This window comes from Camellia sinensis, chromosome 10 (assembly GCF_055761805.1).
Source record: "Camellia sinensis isolate YWXY chromosome 10, ASM5576180v1, whole genome shotgun sequence".
Taxonomy (NCBI): domain Eukaryota; kingdom Viridiplantae; phylum Streptophyta; class Magnoliopsida; order Ericales; family Theaceae; genus Camellia; species Camellia sinensis.
In genome coordinates, this window is record NC_138970.1 from 46,673,937 (window position 1) to 46,688,747 (window position 14,811).

Genomic DNA, 14,811 nt, shown 5'->3' on the forward strand with positions numbered 1-14,811 from the left:
CCTGGGACAAATAGGAACCAGTAGAATCATGAGAGACTTCAAGGCCTAAGAAGTAGTTAAGAGTACCAAGGTCCTTCATCTCAAATTGTCGGTGGAGAAACTGTTTGATGTGGAGAATACCAGCTTCATCATTACCAGTGAGAAGTAGTCCGTATAAAAAGAGCAGAGTCATAGGAGCTAGAGGTGAACCCTATGTCATGAATGATAGAACTGAACGCAGCAAACCATGCACGAGGCGCTTGCTTGAGGCCATAGAGAGCACGCTGTAGTTTGCAAACCTGATGAGGTTGAAAAGTGGACCCAGGCGGAGGTTGCATGTAGACCTCCTTAAGAAGATGACCATTGAGGAAAGCATTTTTGGCATCCATTTGAAAGAGGCCCCAGTGGCGAGCAGTAGCAACAGCAAGTAAACTGCGAACAGAGGTAAGCCGAGCAACGGGAGAAAATGTCTCCTCATAATCAATACCATATTCCTGGTTGAAACCTTTGGCAACAAGACGAGCTTTGTAGCGTTCAATAGAGCCATCAGAATGTGTTTTGATTTTGTAAACCCATTTGCAGCCAATCGCAGTCTTGCCAGGAGGAAGATCAACAAGATCCCAAGTATGAGCTTTGTCCAAGGCTTGGAGTTCATCAGTCATAGCTTGCTGCCAAAGAGGATTAGTACAAGCCTCACGATAGGAGGTCGGTTCATAATTAGAGAAGGCAGCAGATCCAACAATATAATCACGAAGATGGATAGGAGGTTGAGTTACCCGGCGTGGTCGACCCGTAGGATGATCAGTGAGAGGAAGAACCGATGGAGAAGGAGGTGTGGCAATAGGAGGTAGACCTTCAGGGAGAGCAGGCTGGACAGGATCAGGAGTGAGCAAGGGCGTCTCAATAAAGGAGGAACCTGTATCAAAATCATCAGAGAAAAGATCTATGGAAGGATTAGTAAATAGTACAGTAGTGGAAAGTGCGGGTAAGTGAAAGGAGGATAACGAGGAAAACATTTGGTGCTCCCAGAAAACGACATGGCGGGAGATACGAAGACGTTTAGAGAGAGGATCCCAACAGCGAAAGCCTTTATGTTCAATTCCATACCCAAGAAAGCAATAAAGACGAGAACGAGGTTCAAGTTTGGTGTGTTCATGGGATTGAAGTAGAACAAAGCAGGCAGAGCCAAAAACCCGGAGATTGGCGTAAGGAGGGGGAGTGCCATGCAAACGTTCAAAGGGAGTTTGATTATGGAGCACAGGGGTAGGAGCACAGTTGATAGTGTAAACAGCAGTGAGGGCAGCTTCCCCCCAAAAGTTTTCAGGGCAGGAAGAAGAGAGAAGGAGAGCACGAGTAGTGTCAAGAATATGCCTATGTTTCCGTTCAGTGCGGCCATTTTGCTGGGACGTGCCAGCACAAGAACGATGAGGCAGTGTACCATGATGCTGAAGAAAGGAAAGAAAATCTAAATCCCGATATTCCATAGCATTGTCAGAGCGAAAAATTTTGATGACTTTGGAGAATTGTGTGTGGACCATTTGGGCAAATCTATAATAAATGTGTTTAAGTTCAGACCTATTTTTCATGAGAAAAAGCCAAGTAAACCGGGAAAAATCATCAATAAAAACAACAAAATAGCGGGATCCCCCCATAGTAGTAGTAGGGGAGGGCCCCCAAATATCCGAATGTATAAGATCAAAAGGTGCAAGGGAAACAGAAGTACTTTTATTAAATGATAAAGCAGGTTGTCTGGCAAGTTGACAGGGTATACAATCGAAATTATCGGGAAGTACATGACCCAACTGTCCACTAGAAACCAAAGATTTTAAGCGATTAACAGAAATATGTCCTAAGCGACAATGACAAAGATGAAAGGGAGATAATGAGGAAGTAGATGTAGGAGCAGCGATCTGAGGAGAGGCAGGAACATGAAGGTAAATGAGTTCATAGAGACGTCCATGCTTACGGCCGATCCCAATAGTCTGCCCCGTCTGAAGGTCCTGTACCAAACAATTAGTAGCAGAAAATGTGACAGTGAGACCAAGTTCACATAATTGACCAATGGAAATAAGGTTTAAGGTAAGAGCAGGGATATGATAAACTTGAGGTATAGATAAAGAAGAGGTGGAAATAGTACCAACATGACGGACAGACATGAGGGAACCATCAGCAGTATGTATTGAGGGAATAAGAGGAGATGAAGATATGGAAGAAAAGATAGTAGAACTGGAGGTCATATGATTACAACAGGCAGAGTCAAAATACCAAGAAGAGTTACCTGGGGTTACAGACAAAGCAGTAGGAGGAGGTGTACCAGATGGGGAGAGAAGTTGTTTGAGCATGGCCTCGACATCCGTCAAAGAAAAGCGTGGGGTAGACGGAGCAGGTGACTCAGAGAACCCCGCAGAGGCGGCAGTATCAGTGTGATGAGACTGATTCCTGGAAGCAGCAGCACCAGTGTGATGAGACTGATTCCCGGAAGTAGCAGTAGTAGTGTGATGAGACTGATTTCCGGAACGATGAAAGCTTCCCCGGAAAGAGCCATGGCGAGAGGAGTGGCTATTGGAGGATGATTGGGATGGACTGCGAAAACAATCCTGTTGCAGATGACCAGGACCAAGTTTGTTGCAGTAGCGGCAGGATCTGACGGGGCAATTGACCAGGAGATGGGTTGAAGGAAGGCCCTGATTTTGACAATAGAGGCAAGCAGTGGTCCGCTGGGTAAATGATGACCGGGACGGAGGAGTGGCAAGAACAGAGTCCAGATGATGAGTTTGAAGAGTACCGAGACGAGTCTCCTCTGATAGCAACTCAGAAATTGCTTGTTCAAGAGTGGGCAATGGATGGCGATGAAGTAGAGAGGCACGTACGGGCTCAAAGGAGGAAGTAAGAGCCATGAGAAAGTGCACCAACCTTTGTTGGTTGCGATAGATAGTAAATAAAACAGCATCTTCGTTGTTATGCCAAGTTGGTTCTGAAAGAGCAAGCTGATCCCAAACAGAGTACATTTGAGAAAGGAAGTCATTAATGGACTGAGTGGATTCTTGGCGCATGCGGTGAAGTTGGTTCTGAAGTTGATATTGATGGGCAAGGCCAGTAGTCTGGTATCGTTCTTTCAAAAAATCCCAGATGTCTTTTGCAGGAGTTATTACAGAGTCAAGCTGAAAGCGACCAAACTGAAGACTGATAGACGTAACAGAAGTATTTCGAAACTAGGTAATGATTTGGTAATTCTTACTGTCCCATTCCTCAAGACGATCTTCATATGTAGGAGTAGCAGGAGAAACAATGGTTTCAGTAGTGTCTTTCATCGGTTGGGTTATGTCCCCGGTGATAATTCGCCAGAGCTTCTTTCCTTTGAGGAAGGAAGACATGGCTTGGGCCCATAGAACATAGTTGAAACCATTCAAAATAACGGAAATGGGATGGAAGGCATCAGGATGATCCATAGTAATAGTTGAGTAGGGATAAATTGATAGGAATAGACCTGTAGGAGCAAAATTAGGTAAAACAGAGTGTACCAGTGAGTGCAGAAGGCCGAAAATAGCTAGGAAAGGTGGGCTGTGTAGAGATGATGTCAGCAGGGTGGAAAATGATGTCAGCGGCGCACGTTAGCAGAGAGGGCGTGCAGCGCACGATAGCAGAGATGGCCCGCGGCGTAGATTAGCAGAATGGCGCACGCGGGTGTACAATAGCGGAACGGCGCACGCGGGTGCACAATAGCGGAACGGCGTACGCGCGGCTCACGGTAGGCGAATGGCGCACGCGGGTGCACGGTAGCAGGTGCGGCGCACGATAGGGCAGAGTGGAAGGCGCGCGAAGGCGTGTGTGAGCGTGGCAACGGAAGCAGAGACGCGCCGAGCAAAGAGGCGGCGCGTGAGGGCGTGTGGAAGAGTTTCTGGTGACGGGCTTGATGCCGTTGGAATCGTAAGGAGATTCCGAGCTGTTTGGTGTAGTTCCACTGTGTACGGGACTAGGCACCAAAATTGAAGAATGCCAGAATTGTATCACTGTGTTCTGATACCATGTAATAATATAGAGAGAGAGAGAGACAATGACCATGAAATAATATAGAGAGAGAGAGTGACAATGTTGTCTGTCTATTGATTTGTGAATCCAAAGAGAATGCTACACTCTCTTTATAGAGAGAATTATAGTGCATTGGGTGCTTGATGCACACCCAAAGCAAACATAAAGAATAATGTATAATTAAAGATGTATAATTAAAGCTAAAGCTAAAGCTAAGTAATAATTAAAGCTATACAATTACAATAATTAAAGCTATACAACAATAATTAAAGCTATACAATTATACACTAACAGGTGATATATATTATTGTTTTATGTTAATTATTATCATTTTTGGAGTGTGAAAATTAATTAATGGGAGTCTTACATAATTTATATGATGTTGTCAAAGAATTCTGTTCTGTCTAACACTAATAGTTGAATAAATCTCAATTGTATATGTAGAGCTTTTGACTATTTAGTTGGTTGGTAATCTGATTGTGATTGGACATTACAATAACGTGTGATCAAGCACATATGCAGAGTGGAATAATGGGCATTCATATTAAATTAATAATTTAAATTGTTGATTTTTAAATTTTATGCAAAGATCATTAAGGCTCCGTTTAATTAGAGAAAAAAAAAATTTGGTAGAAAGTGAAAGTAAAAGAAAATGAAGTGAAAGAAAATAAAATATATTTTCTTGCAGACATTTGATTAGGATAAAAATTTTGTAAGAAAAAGATAGAAAAATTTATCAGTTTAGTTATAAATAACTCACACAAAGTACCGGCCCTAGCCTAAGGCCACTAAAACTTGCGCATTAGGCCCCAAAAAATTGGCCCAAAATAGGGCTTCCAAATTTAGTAAAGCGTTATAGGCCCAAATTTTTTTTTTTTTTTTTGTTTTATAGCCAATTTAAAGAGCTCCAAAATATTCTGAAGGGTTCATTTTTTTTTATAAATGTGATTTGACCCAATTAAAATTAAAATATATACAAAAAATGTTGGTGGCCCAAGGAGAAAGAATCCACCAAAAAAAAAAAAAGGCCTAGGGAGAAGAACAATACATACATCACATACAATGAGGTGTTCTCTCTCTCTCTCATTGTAAGTCCTCTCTCTCTCACTATCAAATTTTACTAAATAAATTTGCCTTAATTTTTTTATACCTTCTTTCTTTATCAGATTATAGTGGAATAACAAATTTGGCCTATTTTTTTTTACCATCTTTTATCTATCAGATTTTAGTGGAATAAATAATTTTTCCCTAAGATTTGAACAATTTCAAATATATGAAGAAAATTTTGGATTTTCGTTTGATTTGAAGAAGTTAAATTCTACCAATGATGAGTGCTTGAAGACTTATTGTGCTAATCTTGAAATTTTTTTGAAACCTGATAGACTTATGGATGTTGATGGGAGAGAATTATTTTGTGAGTTGAAAGTCTTTAAAAAATTTTGCCAAAAGAAATCAATAGGCCAATTGAAGTGATGAATTATTTGAAATTGATTGATGGTTGTTTCCCAAATGATTGGATCGTGTATAAAATATTGTTGACTATTCCAGTTACCGTTGCCTCTCGAGAAAAAAGTTTTTCAAAGTTGAAATTGATCAAATCCTACCTTTGATCAACAATGTCACAAGAAAGATTGAATGGATTAGCTATATTGTCTATTGAAAAGGATTTGGTAGATAAATTAGATTATACAAACTTAATTAGTGATTTTGTAGCTAAAAATGCAAGAAGAGTAGTATTAAAGTGATAATTGGTTCAATTGTAAACTGGATATTGCTAAACTATAAAGCAACAAAACCAGTTTTTAAGTCATTGTACTGATTTCTTCCTATCTTAATATATGAAAGTAATTTTAGTTTATAATTTTAATGATCACATGTGCAAGTAAACTTAAATAAGAAATTTGTTTATAATTATCATTTTATGCATAATTTTTTTTATTGATATATATATATATATATATATAAGAGGGGCTCCATTTTCATAGTTCGCCTTAAGCCTCACAAATCTTAGGGCCGGCCTTGCTCACACATTCAATTTTTCTAGTGTTTTTTTGTGTTTTTTTTGCAAGAAATAAAAAAATTAGTTACAATGCTAATATGAGTGTTGTACAAGAAAATTAGTTTTCTTATACTTTCTATTACTTTCAAGCTAAACAAACTCACACAGAAGTTAAATTTTTCTCTTTCTTTCACTTTCTACGTATTTCATTCTAAACAAACTGAGCCTAAGAGAAAACAATTAAATTAATCCTTTAATAATAGCAATATTATTTAATTATATTTGTTTGCAAAGCAATGGAAGACAAATATAACTTCAAAAACATTCCATCCATATTTTTAAAGACTATTTGGGTAAAATTATGTGACTACTAATCAAATTGATCATCAAAATAAAACTTACGATAAACCACAAGAGATGACTGCACAAAAAAAATTCAAACCATGAAAAAGAGTTGATTCTTGTAGCCAAACGTGTGGGCCAAATGAATTCAATGGTCTTTCTTTATGCTATTTGCATATAAACAAGAGATGACTGCACAAAATAAATTCAAACCATGAAAAAGAGTTGATTCTTGTAGCCAAACGTGTGGGCCAAATGAATTCAATGGTCTTTATTTATGCTATTTGCATATAAACAAGAGTGTTGCTATTAGTACGTCATAAATTATTTTGGATCCTTCAATTTTTAGTTTTTTTTTATTACAATATTAAGCTCAAATAAAATTACTATAAAGAACATTATTAATTTTGGGACACCACACCCATAATTAAACCAACACACCCACTACATGATGAACTAGGGTTTATGAGAGTACCCACCTCTATCATCATCCATCCATCTTTCCCAAATCCCACGTTCAAAACCTACCCACCCTCAAAACCTTGAAAACCCTTTGGCGGCAATATTCTAACAGTAATGGTGACAACCATTTGATTACCTAAATTTCTCCGGTAAAGACAATAAGTGGAAGTTTTTCTGGCAACCAAGTTTCTTGAAAAAAAAAATGGAAGAAATATTAAAATTTGTTCGTCATTTTTTCGGGACTAAACTCCCAAACATATGATTAAAATTAAAAAACATAGGCTCGAACATTGTTTATTTGTTTGAGAACCAGTAACCAAACATTTATTATTCGGACCTCCAAAATTTTTCATTTTTCCAAATTCGGGAATACCGGTCCGAACATTACTGATTTTTTCGGTAACACATTCTTGAACATAACTTATTTGTTCGGGAATGCTAGTCCAAACTTGGAAATTTGTTAACAATTTGAATGGTTAAAATTCCTAAAACTTCCTAAGTACCAACCACAAAATAGCAACAGTAGACATAAAAGAGAGAGAGAAAGGAAGAGGCAGATAAACACACCAGAGATCTATCTTTCTGGCCATAATCGGATGTGTGTGTGTGTGCGCGCGTGTGTGTGTATATGTGTGTGTGTGTGTGTGTGTGAGAGAGAGAGAGAGAGAGAGAGAGAGAGAGCACATACCAGAGTCACCAAGTTACACTTCTTCTTGTTCGCGGATTTGAAAAGGATGAGGTTTTGTTAGGGTTTTTTTGGAATAGAATTTTTTTTTGGGTGTGAGGGTGTGCATTCAATTGGGTGGAATGTTTAAGAATAATTTTGGTATTATTTGAGGAGTCCAAAGAAATTTTTAGGGTTTCAAAAATTATAAATAGGGATCCAAAGAAATAGGGGGTCCAAATTAATTTTGGGAATGCTAATAGCACTACTCATAAAAAAACAAACAAAAGACTAAAAAGAATGAAAGTAAATGCAGCTAATGGGGAGGCTTCTTTGAAATCATTTAGAAGAAGAGAGAGTTTCTTTGAAGTTGGCTGGCTGCTCAGAAAACTATCATTCAATTATATACTACATGCAGTGATATTCACATATGTTATGTCTCTCTCCTTTAAGAATATTCACAAAATCTTTTATTTTATTTTATTATATTTTTTTTTTTTTGAGGGGGTAACAAGTGTATCCAAAGTTTTACTTTAGTCTCGGTAAATGCAGTCTCCTCACACATACAGGTGTTTCATCCTGCACATACCGAGGAGGAAAAACTTCTCTCTCTCAAATTACTGTGCTTGGTTATTTGTGAAGGTTAGGATATATTACTATTGATTGGCTACTGAATTTAAACAGATCACTATGAGAATTCTTTCTAGTTCGTGACTCTGCATATGCACTTGAAAAGCTTTGTTTATTTACTTTGTTGTTCAAATTGCACACTAGTTCTTTTGGAATTTTACTTATAGGCTTCCATTGAACTGTTCTTATTCTTCTTCAAAACCTCCTTTTGCAGAAAGTGAGAGTGAAAAAGACAACACATAAATGGCAACCTTCGTAAGGATTACAGGTAATTGACCTGGTCTTTGACTTCTAGTTCTAGATCTGTTAGCACCAAAACTTGGAATTCTCTGTCAACAGAGGCATGAGCACATACAGAGGAGGACCAAGAATGAAGGAAGTGGAATTAGTGGCTTAAGAACATACAGAGGAGGACCAAGAATGAAGGAAGTGGAATTAGTGGCTTAAGAAAGAGGAATGAGGGTGTGACATATGGCAATTGCAGGAAAAGAGAAAGTGTAAAGGTAATTGTAGCAGTTGCAGTTCACAGGCAGTTATAGGAGCCTGGCAAATGGACACATGACAGCACATCCTAGCAATTGGAGGCTAAATAAAAGTTGGGAATTCAAAGAATAGAAGACCTTCAACCAAATTCACAACTCATGTGAAATTAGGAATAACATAACTTAATTATGAGTACTTTTTGCACTTAGGAGTAGTCGGTTTGTAATTCAGTCCTTGTAACCAAGTTTAGATCTGTCGATTGTTGTGCTTTTTGAACTTGTAATTTAATTCTCGTAATTAAGTGGCAAGTTTATTTGTTCTTCAATCAAGTTTCAGTTTATTTGCACTTGTTTCCTCACATTGCAACCTCCAAAGAAGTCCGTGAAACTGTCAAGGCATAGGACATCAACCACATTGCCTGATTGAGTTACTGTTTGTGAAAACTAGTTTTTCTGTCAAGTCTCTTCTGTCAATTTGACCCAAACCAAATTTTTGCTAACAAGATCAAAGTATTATCAATTGTTGTCAGCTTTAACCAAGAGGTTATAGCCTAGTTGGCTAGCTCTTTGGCCACGAAGTCTATTCTAAGGAGAAGTTTTGGATTCCATTCTTATAAGTGTAATGAGAGGGTAAGATTTTCTTACAAGGTGTATGACTATGAGTTTCAATTCCCCAAACTACTAATCTAACAACTAACTACTCATTTTTGTCGATAAAAAAAAAAAAAAAGAAGTGTTGTTAGCTTTGTTTAAAGATTAAGCTCATATAAGAGTAATGCTAGACACTCTAAAAATTGTATCAAAATTTTTACCAAATGTCTCACATAGGTGTAAGACCTACACCATGTGGGTCTCACACGCATGTGAGACATTTGGGAGAAATTTTGATAGAACTTTTGGGATTTTTAGTATTTTGGTTATTTATTAGTGCATGTCCAAATCAAATAACCTATAAAAACGCAATCCCCATTGATTTCAGAATTTTGAATCCATATTTTAGAAAAAAAAAATTTATTTTGCGTGTTTTTTTTATTGAATTTTTTTAATATTTGAAGCAAATTTTTAAATTTTTAAATACACTTAAAAAGTATAATATTTTGGAAAAAAATCTTTAAAAAATCACTAAATACTAAAATTATAAAAATTTAGTACATTTTCATATTCTTGTATATTTATTAACTTTTTAAATATTTTTTAAAAATATTTTACCTTTTAGGTACATTTAGATTAGGTGTTTCTAAAAACTAAAAAAAAATTACTTAAAATATAAAATAAAAAAAAAATCACTAAAAATAAATAATTAAAAAAACACAAAAAAAAAAACCTTAATTTTCAGAAAATTTGAATTCAAAAATTGGAACCAAAGAATGTGATTACTATTTGATGATGATGCTGATCCAAGGGAGTGCGAGTCGGATCAACCCACGCATCCAACACCTTTCACCAGTCTCAAAGCTCGCTAGTGGTACCTGCAAAAAGGTCCAACGGGGAATAAGAGTCCCCCAACGGACCCTCCGACAACCAAGTTAAAAAAGAGAGGATTGACTGTGTAGAGAGAGAGTGAGAGAGAGAAGAAGAATGGAGAACATAACCTCTGACGTGTCTTGGAAGCCTCCTTATATCCTTTATCCATCATTTCCTTGTCCACTCGGACCTGTCGTGTTGGCCGAAAGTTTATACTCTAGCTTGCATTGTTCACAGTGAGGCTGTATGTTTCAACGTGAAGGGGTTATCGCATTTAATGCTATAGGAGCCTCATTAATGGCTAATGTGTGGTGCAATAACTCTGCAAGATCTTTGTCTGCTTATGTGGTTGGTTCCCTGCTTGAGAAGTGTTTAGATGCCATTGGTTCCTGGTTCAACATTAGGTCCTCAAGGGTGTTGGACTTTAGCATTTCAACCGTGAATTGGGCTCTAAATGGTGGGCCAAGACCTTTTATGGGCCCACCGATGTCAGTAGTCCCCAATTCCCAAGTGCAACTTTAGACCAACGAACGGAATAAGAAGGAATATGGGAAGTGTGTGGGGCCGAGCGAGAGGGCTGACCGCGAAGACCGACCGAAAGAAGGGACGACCGTGAACAGGGGCCAATCGCGAAGACTGACCGAAGGAAGGGCCGACCGCAAAAGGGGGCCAAGCGAGAAGACCGACAGAGATGAGGGCCGATCGCGAGGGGGGGTCGAACGCAAAGACCGACCGAGATGAGGGCCAACTGCGTAGGGAGGCCAAGCGCGAAGACCGACCGAGAGGAGGGTCGACCGCGAAAAGGGACCGAGCGCAAAGATCGATCGAGATGAGGGCCGATCGCGAAGGGGGGTCAAGTACGAAGATTGACAGAAAGAAGGGTCGACCGTGATGACAGATCGAGAGGAAGGCCAACCGCGGGGGGACCAAGCACGAAGACCGACCGAGAGGAGGGCCGACCGTGAAGGGGGGTTGAGCGCGAAGACCGACCGAAAGAAGGGTGGACCACGAGAGGAGGTGGTGGCGGCGCGCGGGGCTCGAGGAGCAAGGAGGCACATGATGATGTGAAGTGGAATAAATGGGAAAATGAAAGGTTAAGGAATCGTGGTTGTACATGTGGTATGATCTAAACCAATGGTGAGAGAGGTGATGCGTTAGTAGGAAGCGAAAGGTTAAGACTAGGATAGGACGTGGAAAAGGCGAGGGTTGTAACTTTTAAAAATTTCAAACTAGCAAAATTTAACCTTCATCCTTAGAAAATAGGCAAACCGTGGGCATGTAGAGTTATCAATTTTACATATCTCATTGCGAGAAACCAACACATCCCAGACTTAACCTCATTCATCCCAAGTGACACTCCCCTCCAATAGTTTACGAACTTCCTCACGCCTACGTCCGAAGCAATATACAGAAACGTAAAAGAGATGGCTCAAGACGAAGCGCCAGCCATGAGATTAGAGGCGTTAGGTGAAAACGATGCGGTGGAGTTGGCAGAGTAATATAGGACGAAGAGGCGAGAGGAAAGAGGGGATGAGCAAGTGGTGCGACCTCGTCCGTCCACAATGATTGTAGCCGCGAGGCCGATTAGCCAAGTGGGACCTGACCACTGGCCCACAAAGGCCAATAAATCGACGTTTACGGCAGAGGAGTTGGAGGAGGTACGTAAAAAGTACCAGATTCTAGCAGAGATAGAGTTGAAGTTGCCGACGTCTACGGAGAGGGCATCGGACGCACATCCGATGGAGTTTATGCTGTTCGAGGAGGCATTGTGGGGGGGGTTTGAGGTTGCCGCTCCCACAAATTGTGATAGACGTGCTGAACCGGTTGGAGGTGGTGCCAAGTCAGCTTATGCCAAACGCATGGAAAATATTACTGGCCTGCGCGATCGCGTGGCCACGGGCGACCGGCGGAGCAGCGATGACAGTGGATGAGTTCTTTTCTTGCTACAAGGCCTCTGGTCAACAAGAAACATGGGTGACCTTGCAAGCGGCGGTGGGTAGAGGATTAGTGGCAGGTTTCCCATCATCGGTGAAGGGGTGGAGACCCAGGTGGTTTTACGTATCAGCAAATAGCGGGACGGGGGTGCGCACAATGTGAAAAATTCCCATCAAAGTGGTGGAGCCAAGGCTGGAGGCAGAGGCAGAGAATAGGGTTAAACAGGTGAAGGAGTGGAGGGAGAAGAAAGGCGTGAAGTGGAATGAACTTATCTAGCCTTCAACCTTGTTTGCCTTAAGTCTGGGGCCACAATTGACTGAGGAGGACCCTGCATCAGAAGAGTTGGAGGCGAGGAGGAAGATGCAGGAGGCAGATGAAATAAGGACATTCGCTAAGGCAGATCAGTACAAAGAAGCAAAGTTAGGCCGTGCGCCTAAGTTGGTCATGAATGAGTGAGTCCGACCATGCCCTAAGCCTCAAGGAAATAAAGATCTGATCGATTTTGCACCGCTACCATCCCCCATGGATCTGCTGAAAGAGAGGAGTAAAAAGGAAGTGGATGCAGTGTTAATGAAAAAGAAGAAAAAGAGGGCAGCTGTGGAGGAGGGTGATGAGGGACCAGTGTTGAAGAAGGTGAAGAAGGGGATGGTGGAGGCAGCCCTAGAAGTAGAGGTAGGGGAGACAAAGATGAGGGCAGGAGAGACCCTAGGCCCAAATGCCTAAGTCATTAGTAGAATAGCTGAGCCAAAGCAGTTGACGGGAGGCGAGAGATTGGAAGAGCAATCGCCCAAGAGTGTGCATGTACAAGAAGTGTCTCTTAGTCCTGGAGTAGGGAGGGGGCGAGTGAGTAGAGTGGAGACGAGGGCGACGTTAAAGACCGCCACATATCATGTTCGTGCGGTGGCCAGTAGTTCGGTGGAAGAAAGGGCGAAGCCAAGGTCGCCGCAGATTGTCTCCTAGGAGTAATGGAGGATGCGGCCTTGCGGTTGATGACGCAATTTACAGAGGCCAACCTCCTGAGAGCGTTCTGCTCAGCGCAGATAGAAGCGATGGCCTTAGCGGCGGCCTTGCTGAATAAGGCGACGCAGGCGAAGGTGGAGGCAGAGCCGCTGAAGGCCCAGCTGGAAGAGGTGAAGGCTGAATTGCAAAACTTAAGGGTGGAGATGGCAGGCTGGAGGAAAGCTGCGCGCAGCCTGTACAATGGGCATGGACTATGTGCAACAAGTGAAGAAGATGAAAGTATTGGCAGTGGTGCAGAGCTACTTGGCAGAGCATGCTGCCTTCGAGCTCGCCGTCACCAAATCGGAGTTGGAAGTGGTGCGCCACAATGTGGTATCGTTGGAGTTTGAGCTGGCGGGCGAGCAGAGAAAGGTAGACGTGATCCAGGAAGCCTATAACACCGCCAAGGAAAGGTTGGAAAAGGCCCTCTCCAACAACGAAGATCTGCGCGACGAGGCCCTAAAAGACAAGGAAAAAGCAGATGGGTGCATCGCGGAGTTAGAGAGAACGCTGGGAAAGGAAAGAGCCAAAATAGCCTCTGAGAGGGTGGCATACCCAGACCTCTGCGTGGCGGCGGTAGAGCAGTATAAAGGGTCTACCGAATTCCAGATGGCCATCGACACAGCGAACGCGAGGAGTTTGGCCATCAGGAGTGGCCGCTGGAGGTTGGAGCGAAGAAGAAGTAATCCAAAGTTTTCAGCGGTCATACTTCTACAAGCATGAGATGAGCCAATACTGGGACAGCGGCTAGATGAGCTTCAAGTATAAGGTGCAAGAGCTGTTCCCAGATGTGGACCTCAGTCTGGTGAAAGTATGAGAGGACAGCGTCGCCTAAACTCCCCTGGATAAGGTGCTAGAAGAGGAAGATTTGGCGTCTAGTGAAGGGGAGTGAGGACTGGGCGTTTTCTTGTTTTTTTTTTTTTTTTTTTTTGTAATGAGGTGAATGTAATGAAGTGAATGTGATTTATGTAATAAAGTGTATAATGGTGCAATTTGGTAATAAATAAAGATGCCAGTTCTATTATGGTTTGTTGTTTTTTTTTTTTTTTTTAATGGTAAAATAGACAAGTAATGTAAAACTAGACAACTAATCTAGCTTGTATGAATGGTAAAAATGGACAAGTAATGTAACTTGTATGAATGGTAAAATGGACAAGTAATCTAACTTATATGAATGGTAAAATGGACAAGTAATGTAACTTGTATGAAAGGTAAAATGGCCTGGGATAAGAATGGACTGAGATTTAACTAAGTAGTGGCGCTATATACAACTCAGTCCGAGCGGGTGCTTCTCATGCAGTTTGGGTGAGACTTAGAGGGCTCACTCGGACTGGTTGAGCTCTGCATGCTCAGTCTAGCTGATACTAGTTTTTAACTCAGTCTAGTTGAGCTCTTCATGCTCAGTTTAGCTGAGGCTTGGCTTAACTCAGTCTGGCTAAGCTCTTTATGCTCAGTCTGGCTGAGACTTGGAGGGCTCAGTCGGACTTAGGCTTGGCTCAACTCAGTCTGGCTGAGCTCTTCATACTTAGTCTGGCTGAGGCTTGGAGGGCTAAGTCGACCTGAGGCTTGGCTTAGCTCAGTCTGGCTGAGCTCTTCATGTTCAGTCTGGCTGAACTTGGAGGGCTCAGTTTGGCTAAGACTTGGCTTAACTCAGTCTGGCTGAGCTCTTCATGCTCAGTCTGGCTCAGATTTAGGCGGCTCAGTCGAGCTGAGACTTAGTTTAAAACTTGTCATTGAAGCGCAACATAAATAATGGAGATGTGAAATTGTTGTCATTAAGGCACAGTCTGTCGATCACAAATTTACACTGTGTATGGAAAGGGCAA